Genomic DNA, 7,309 nt, shown 5'->3' with positions numbered 1-7,309 from the left:
TTGCCAAAAACAGCACAAATAGCCCCAAATTGGAGTTAGCAAGGAGAAAGCATTAATAAATTCCACAAAGGCTTTAATGGGAGCAAAGTCCACTCACAAAGCTCCCCTCTGCTGCTCTATCAGCTGTGAAACACACATCCTCTACATGTTTTCATTGGGCGGCCCCGCTTCCTTAATCACTCCGTTTTACTGACCCCAGGGTCTGTTCGCTGAAGTATATGCACTCATAGCAAAGATGAAAGACATGTTGATGACAATGTACACTCCTCCTTTTCTCTTACACATACTGTCATTCCTGTTCATTTTGCTACTACTCTCACATCTCATGAAAACAATAGTAATCTTGACCATTAGTCCTCTTTGCTGTTATGACTTTGTCCTGACAGCTCAATTACTTCTGCTTGGCACAATGGATGTATTTCATGTATTTTAGTTGAAAATGAAATTTATATAAATCAACTTTTTTTTTTGCTTAAAAACTAACATTCCAGGGGAATAATCAGAGTGGCACAGATCAACAGGGAAATGTTTTGTAAATGTCAAAATCTGACTTTTATCCCATTAAAATGAAACAAAAAACAACGAAAACCACTTGGCAGATGAAATATTTATTTTTTGGCATCAGTGTTTACTGTAATTAAACATGAAGTCTCAGAAGACTTTATAAAGAGAAAACTAAAATATGTTCTGATTTATCAACAATCAATCACAAAATCTGCATCCTCATGCAACATTAACATATCTTTAAGGACAACAAAATCAGATTCAGTGTTCACTGTGACTATCTATCTCAAGCTAGTCGGAAGTCAATTGTTAAACCTCATGATAATAACTAAATTAACATGTGCATGATCACATTTGTATAGAAACAATCCAACAAAAAAAAACCTGTGCATTGACAACACTGAGATGAACCTATCTGACAGTGGTCCTTCTGATTGTGGATTGAACGATGGCGCCATCTACCACTCCTCACCTGGAAGTGCAAGACCTGATTGAGGTCTTTGGTTTACAGTATTTGTATTCCATATTAGTTTGGTTCTTTGGGAATTAAACTGTATCACACACACACAGTTTTCTTGTCCATTTTGGACTATGGTGATGTGATTTATAGACATGCATCATCTTCAACCCCTAAATCTCTGGACTCTTATCAGTCTGCCTTAAGATTCATAACTGGTCATGTCTATGGTACACATCATTGTTATGAAAGTGTTGGGGTGGTCTTCTCTCCAAGAAAGACGTGATACTCACTGCTATCTCTTTATCTATAAGGCTCTTATTGGAAAACTGCCATCTTACCTTGCAGAACTTCTCTGTTACTCCAAGGGACATTATCAGACTCGCTCTGCTGACTGAACTTGGAAAAACTGCTTTTAGTTTTAGTGCACCCAACTCCTGGAAGAAATTACAGCACTTTCTTAAAATGTACTCAATTGTGCCTCTTGGACAATTTAGAAATCTGGTTTTAAACCTGCAAACTTCTACTTGTAACTGCTTTACACAGTTGCATCTTCCTTTGCATCACTATTATCCAATTATGTATTTATCAAATTATTTTCCAATTCTGAATGTTTTATTGTCTTTCTATATTTCTTATTATTGCACTTTCTAGGTTGTTGTCCTGACTCGATGACATTGTAAATGAGGCTCGCCCCTCAATGATCTCTCGAGGATAAATAAAGGTTGCTATATTACAGTGTCTCAATTCAGAATAACATTATATATTTATTGGACAAAGTGGTCAAATTATTGTGAAAATAGATACTAAATTGGATCTCAGCCTCATAAAAGAGAGTATTTGGTGTATATAACGCAAGCTAAGAATAGGTGTACAGTAATTGCTACTTAATGGGACTTAAAATGTGGTTGACTTCCTCTGTAAAAATACATAATTGAGTATATGACTGATGTCTCCTCACTTGTCATATGAAGTCAGATTCTGATCTTACAATTTGCATCAAGAGAGGACATTTTTTATAATAATAACAGAGGGCACTACGGGTCTCTGAAAGCCTTTTAAGGGTACTTGACCAATTTGAAAAACTTCAAATAAAGAAACAAAACTCACCAGTGTGACTAATTTTGAGTTGAAATGTCAGTAGCCAACAAGAGAGAAATCAACAGTTCATGGAAATTCATATCCAGCTGTGTTTAGTAAAGCAGATGTTAAGTTGTCTCATCCTGCTTTCCACTTCATGTTTCCATGTTAATGTTAGAGTTGGTCCACGGGCCACAGTCTCTGTACTAACAGCTCCATGGTGACAGTCACTTCAGTTGCAGGATTTCTGAGGCTTTGCTCCATGTTTACCTCTGTTACACTTATCGAGAGGATGTCAAACAAAAACCTCCTCTCCAGAATGAGTCGTGACACATGCTGTCATTTCATTTCACCTTGTGGAAGCAGAGAAAAACAGATGCCAATCACAATTTTCTCAAACTTCTAATGGTTCACCTTTAAACGCAGGACTGCTAGAAAGAATGACAAGACCTGACATATACTTAGACTGCTTTTATCCTATAGACCTTCAACAATTAATTTTGAAGGTCTCTTCAGCTAAGCCATCTACCTACGTCTACGGTTGCACCTCACGAACCAAAGATTGGTTCCTATTTATACCAAGAGCACTAATTGGCTCTTACACTATGTAACTTGGCTGAACAGCTGCTACTGTAATGCTATAAAATCAGTTTGGTTTATTTGGTTTATTTGTCAGGGACTGTGCTTTTCTCTTAAATGTAAATGAGCCGGAGTTAGCTTAGAACTAACTTTTACTGTAGTCCCGGGCCTGATGGTAAAAAGACACCTCGCAAATGGAATATAACGACAAAATGGTAAAACGTAGTGTTAAAGGTCCCATGACATGGTGCTCTTTGGATGCTTTTATATAGACCTTAGTGGTCCCCTAATACTGTATCTGAAGTCTCTTTCCCAAAATTCAGCATACCCAGGGCTCGGTTTACACCTATCACCATTTCTAGCCACTGGGGGACCATAGGCAGGCTGGGGGAACTCATATTAACGTTAAAGGAACACGCCGACTCATTGGGACTTTAGCTTATTCACCGTAACCCCCAGAGTTAGATAAGTCGATACATACCCCATGAAGTCTACATATAGGTGTGATCAGGTATGCAGACCTGCCAACCTTGAAGAAATTTTATGAGTACAACCTCCCCCTCCCGCGGGCGCGCACCCAACAGCCCGCCGCCAATGTACGCTCCATGGTTGCCCACCCACCAGTGAGAAACCTATGAGATACCTAACACCATAATACATAATAGACACATGGCGTCTGCAATCTGAAAATGTAGGTGGAGAGGGGGTAGATTATGATAGGCTAATATGAGTAGGTCATATTCCTGCATATTGTTACAAATTTTATGAATTATATAAATATTATGAATTACGTTACACACACACATCAAAGGAAAACTAGATATATGTCATTTATATTCAATACATTGTTTGGCTTATCACTACCTCCTAGATTTCAATAAATTATTATTACTGTGTAGAAGAATGGAGTGGATGAATGGCTGTAGGTGTACTGAAACTACACAAATGTTTTCTTTTATCCTGTCCAATTTTGTGCCCATATATTTGTTAGTCAGCCAATAGGAGGCAGAGGGAGCTAATAAATAGGCCAAAGTACTTCTGTGTTAAAGATGAGAGTAAGACCAGGTTAACACATAGCCTTCTTCTGATTACTGAAGTAGTCTAAGTAATGATTTGTTCAATCTGAGAACAAATCGCCTCTATTAAAGTGTACCCAAACCCCACCTGTCCCCTTAACATGTCATTTGAAACCTATGTGGGCTTATTTTGTCTTACCTCATTGGGGAAAAAAGGGCCTAATATTGAGTAACAGATCATTGAACTGAAGTTGATAGATGCCATTGATATTAGGGTGAGAGTCTTCTGTCTGGTCATCCTCAGGGGATGATCTGTTGATTCAGCTGGTGTGCTGTTATCTGCTGTGAATAATCGGAAACAAGTAAAAGTTAAGGAACAGAAAAAGGGGCATAATAAGTGTTGAGCTGAATCTCAGGAATGAGTCTCAAATAACTGCACTTCCCAGAGTGCACCAGCAGCAGCAAACCGGCTGCTTGTCACCTGATCAGTAATTGTCACTGATTTGGAGCACCTGTGAAGGCATGGAGGTGCTCAGTCATTCAGACAAACAAACTTCAGAGAGAAGACACTCCAAGTTCACTTATAAGGTGCTTTCCGACCGGATAGTACTTGTACTTTTGACAGGATAGTCCCTCCCTCATTACCACCACCACTGCCCTTGAGCAAGGCACTTAACCCAACCGCTCCAGTGGAGCTGCTCAGTGGCCAGCAGATCAGACTGTGGTTGTACTGGGCAGCTTCCAGGTATGATACAATAAGATTTGACATTGCTGAGTGTAAAGGGCATATAATTCATGATAAAAATTAATCACATTAATTCAGCTGATTTAAAACAGTTTATCCACTGCAAGGAAGTCACCAACCTGTTTGCTGAAGATCAACTTGTGAATCCATTTTTAGCCCAAGCCCAATGGCAATTACTGTTGCATTTTCAGGAAGTAGGAAGAGTTAAGAAAAATGTATCAAGGTAACAAAAATGACCAGAAAGAACATTTCCTGTTTAACTTTATTTTGCCTTCAAAATAAAATGTCATCTGGTTTACCAATCAGAACTCCAGGGGCCCCGAGATCTTGAGGCATGTGGTCATTTAATTTAATTGAAAATCTGTTTGGGAATATGCATCACTAAAGCACAGTGTTAACATTACCTAGTTTTGTGCTCACATGTTACATCTTCCTAAATTACTTTGTGTTTAATTAACTTACCACACAACAAACGTGAGGCCAGTATTACATCTTACTGAACTAAGAAAGCTAGGAGCAGAGGGTAAAGTAGTCCCACCAGCTAATTTCTAATCTGAGGCCCTCTAGCAGGTTAATCTGGTCATGCCTGTGTGACGGTCCTCCATGTGACAGTCTCACTAGGTTGTGTATACTGGGGAAACCAGGCCAAATCAAGACAGGCACGTCGACATCACCGACAGAGACATAAATAGCTCACAGCAGTTATCAGGAGTTCTGCTTTATTTTTATTAAACTCATTTAACTGTGATCATATAGTGGAAGTTATTGTTTTTAACAAAAGAATAGCAATACATGTTTTACAATGCATTGTCAATTTCACAGTAAAATAAAATAAAATCCCCTGCTTCCAAGGCATTTCTGCTGCATAAAAACACAGTTTATGAAACAGCACAGTGTCTAAGACACCGAAATATAGCTCCAACAGTAACACGATACATAACAAAAGTCAACATCAAATTCAATAACAGTTACCTGCACACGGGGAAACCAGGCCGAAGCAAGACAGGCGCGTAGACATCGCAGACAGAGAAATAAATAGCCCTACACAACTCACAGTAAGTCAGATGGAGAAATAGCATTAGAAGCAACGCAAAATGAGCTACATTTAGCATTCAGCTCTGAGCCCAGAATTAACGACTCACTCGACGCCAAACAAACGGGGCGGGTATGGCTGCAGCCTGGAGCCTCCCGTGTCATGCCCTCCCGCCTCATGCCAGGGCGTGTCCAACAGTAAGTTCAGAAGGTCAAAAATACGAAATCGCGAATTATTTTCCAGCTGGAGTCACGGGTAAGTTCGTGACCACATTTGTTGCAATCAATTGAAAAACGTTTAAACTGTTAAAGTAACAATTTTAGCCATACATATAGTTTGCTGATTTCTGGATATTATTGTTGTGTCCCTGATGTTAATGTACATTTGATGAAACCTGCGATGACTTTTCATTTAAAACTGCATCAGCGTTGGTTGACATTGTTAGCGAATATTAGCTAACGTTACCTAGAGCAATTTATGGTTGCAGACTTTGATGGTTTCTTTCTGTGATTTTCCTTAAGGTACACATCAGTGTCTTAAAAAAAAAAAAACACACTGCAGGTGACACGATGCACGCTGTGCTGTACCGACCACCATTGTCTCCTTTGCCCCACTTCAATATCTAGGCCCGGTGTAGGCAAAAGGTTTTGCAGCACATGGAGGTGCATGTAAAGAATGCCATACAACATGAAGGTTAGTTCCCTCCATCAGCTTTGTGCTATGCCATTATCATTTGTTTGTTTGTAGCTACTTCTACTTAGTAAGCTTACCAATAGTAATTTTACATACTAATTGCTTTATTTTATAGGGTAAGCATGTAATGCTTTTGCCCCTTCATAGATTTCGTCATAACAAAATGCCACCAGGCCTGCAGGAGTGGAAGCAGTGGTCACTTCCACTGCCCTTTCTGCCTCAAGACCACAATAAAAAGGCAGGATACACTGAGGCATTTGCAGACCATGACACCCAGTTGGACGCTGATGCCGACTGCAGAGAGATGGGCATCACTTCCTAGACAGAGGCGTGCAAAGGTTTCAAATTGCTCTACATTTTCTGTGGAGCTGCATTGGCTGTGTTCACTTAATGCTGTTAATAGATTGTCAGTTCGATTGTCAATTATCTGCAGCAGGATCTGTGAACCTACCTCATCTCAGCTACTGACAGTGCTATTGTCCATACAAGAGCTGCATGCCGGGTATGTATACTGTACTAAACACTGTATGATAGCAAAACGCGAGTATGTTTTTGTTCTATACCCACAGGTTACGTTGGAAGAGGAAGGCGGCGCTGTCCCCATTTATGCAGGAATTTAACAGACCCTATAACCCGTTACACCTGCATAAAGTAAGATAAGATTTATTTATTTTTTTTTAAAGAAAGAAAAAAAACCTTTATTGATCCCCAGAGGGGAAATTCACATGTTTCAGCAACACAAGGATAGAACAAATACATTTTTTATAAAGATATACAAATAAATAATAATAAGAGGTATGAAAAACAAAAATACACAAGAGACTAGTATAGCATTGATATGGAACTCCGGTTTTGCACCACCCTTTGCACTACCCTCATTCCCACTATAAACCAAAGTCTCTCTATAGGTATGTATATAACTAACTGTTTACTATTTTATTTTATTTTATTTTATTGTAATTTAAATATTTGTTTATGTTCTATGGTTTTGAGAAGGGGCTACAACTTACATTTCATCGAGCAACCGTGTTGTAAAATGATAAAATAACCTTGTAACATATATAAATACATAATAGATGGCAGGCATTTTTAAATCTTATTCTAAATAATATATGATTTTGTCATCCAGCATTTTCACCATCAGATGTTGATGTTTATCCTTAAATGTGTCCTCACGACCTTAATTTTGAAAAAACACACAG

General features: G+C 38.8%; 1 long non-coding RNA gene across 1 annotated transcript; it reads right to left on the bottom strand.

The window, feature by feature from the left end:
* Positions 1-2,005: 2,005 nt before the first annotated feature.
* On the bottom strand, positions 2,006-4,590 carry LOC144520214 (uncharacterized). The gene is made up of 3 exons (XR_013502193.1): positions 4,501-4,590; positions 3,836-3,978; positions 2,006-2,394 (listed from the first exon to the last, which is right to left on the bottom strand). It is a non-coding gene; the product is annotated as an uncharacterized LOC144520214 (long non-coding RNA).
* Positions 4,591-7,309: the final 2,719 nt, after the last annotated feature.

Source organism: Sander vitreus, chromosome 1, assembly GCF_031162955.1.
Source record: "Sander vitreus isolate 19-12246 chromosome 1, sanVit1, whole genome shotgun sequence".
Lineage (NCBI taxonomy): Eukaryota > Metazoa > Chordata > Actinopteri > Perciformes > Percidae > Sander > Sander vitreus.
Note: the sequence above shows the minus strand (reverse complement) of the source record. Positions and strands in the feature narration are given on the sequence as shown.